This window comes from Myotis myotis, unplaced genomic scaffold (assembly GCF_014108235.1).
Source record: "Myotis myotis isolate mMyoMyo1 unplaced genomic scaffold, mMyoMyo1.p scaffold_m19_p_10, whole genome shotgun sequence".
Taxonomy (NCBI): Eukaryota; Metazoa; Chordata; class Mammalia; order Chiroptera; family Vespertilionidae; genus Myotis; species Myotis myotis.
The window spans coordinates 14,033,709-14,035,339 of record NW_023416314.1 but is presented as its reverse complement, the minus strand read 5'-3'; the positions used below and the strand labels follow the sequence as shown (position 1 = coordinate 14,035,339).

At 43.0% G+C, this 1,631-nt stretch overlaps 1 pseudogene; it reads left to right on the top strand.

Moving 5' to 3' along the window:
- Window positions 1–1,036: 1,036 nt before the first annotated feature.
- On the top strand, window positions 1,037–1,352 carry LOC118662714 (annotated as a pseudogene).
- Window positions 1,353–1,631: the final 279 nt, after the last annotated feature.

Here is a 1,631-nt window from a genome sequence, read left to right as displayed (position 1 = left end):
CTCAAGGCTGGTGAGTAAACCATGGTTATATCACTTTGGGCTCCTGGCCACCTGGCTGCAACACTAGAAATGCTTCAGGCTTGCTCCATTCTGACTTGGTTTGACCACAATCATATTAAATATTAAATCATCTAGTGGCACTGGCACAGAAAAACACTATGTCAGGCGTTAGCTATTCTGCCTTTTATTACTATCCATAACAATTGCCTAACCATTTAGGAAGTTCCAACTTCAAGCCCCAAGGCTTAAAAGAAGTTATATCTATCCTAAAGGAACTTTGTCCCACTTTCGCTGAAAATAAAAATTCATCCCCCAGACACCGACACCGGGCTTCTTCACGCTCTTGGCAGGCTAAAGGCTCCTGGACAAACGCAGGCCTTCTGCTCAGAAGGAGGCCGCTGCTCGTCAGGGCTGGGCCTTCAGCACAATTGTGATTCCTGCCTCCTCTCTCCAGGACCTCCGTCTCCACACTCTCTTGCATCTGACAGAACAGCCTCTATGTAACCAGAACTACTTTTCAAACTATGGGCCATCCCTTTAACCTGGGAATTCCCTCAACCTTACCATAGAGGCACTAGTTGACCTTGTGACCTGCCCGGCACGCAAAGAGAAGTGTGCAGTATCACTTGTGCAGTGGTCTTGCCAGGAGGTTTCACTATTGGATCCCAAGGAAGCAATCAAATTTAGAACATGGGACATTCTAAGAGACAACTGGCTTGGATTCTGCAAAAGTGTCAGTGTCATTTAAGAAAGAGGTGGGAGGCTATTTTAGATTAAAGGAGAGAAAGACACCAATGCAGTATATGGATGAATCTTGATTGGATTTTGGTTCCTCCAAAATAGCTCTTAAATTCTTGAGGAAAATTGGAAAAGTTTGAATATAAACCGTATAACGGATGTTATTATTGGATGAAGGTTAGTTTTCCTGAGTGGTGTAATGCAGTTATGTTGGAGAAAGTCTTTACTCTTAAAAGATTCATTTGGGGGTGAAGAGGTATGGCGTTTGCGTTTCAAACATACGTAGTCTTTTGCCAAGATGGCACTCCACCCAGCAGAGCCGCATTCAGACATGTCCAAAAGATGTTTGATCCCTAAAATAGTGAGAGAAAAGCCCTGAAAGAGATGTTCTGAACAAGTTCAAATTTTTCCCAAATGTCGTGAAGAGTCTGGAATCCATGTGGTAGTAAAATGCTGGGAAGAACATTCTGCATTAAAAGAATGTCTAACCACTTACTGTAATGGCCCTGCCTTTATTAGAATGCAACCTGGAGTACCTGAAGGAAAGGGAAGAGTTCAGAAAAACTGGACTTCCTACCAAGGAAAGGCCACAGGAGCTTCCAACAAGCATGTAGGCAAACACTCTAAGGATACTCAGTAACTCTCCATGGAAATCACAGTCCCTAAAATAATGGACTCATGGAAGTGTGTCTGCTTTGTCCTAAATTATGGCAATATTCACTTTATCTTAAATAAAGTTGTTGTTTTTTATTTGTTTGTTTGTTTTTAATCCTCCCCCAAGGATATTTTTTCCATTGCTCCCCAGAGAGACAGTGGAAGGGGGGTGGGGGGGAGAAGGAGAGAGAAAGAGAGAGAAACAGTGATATGAGAGAGACACAGCAAATGGTTGCCTC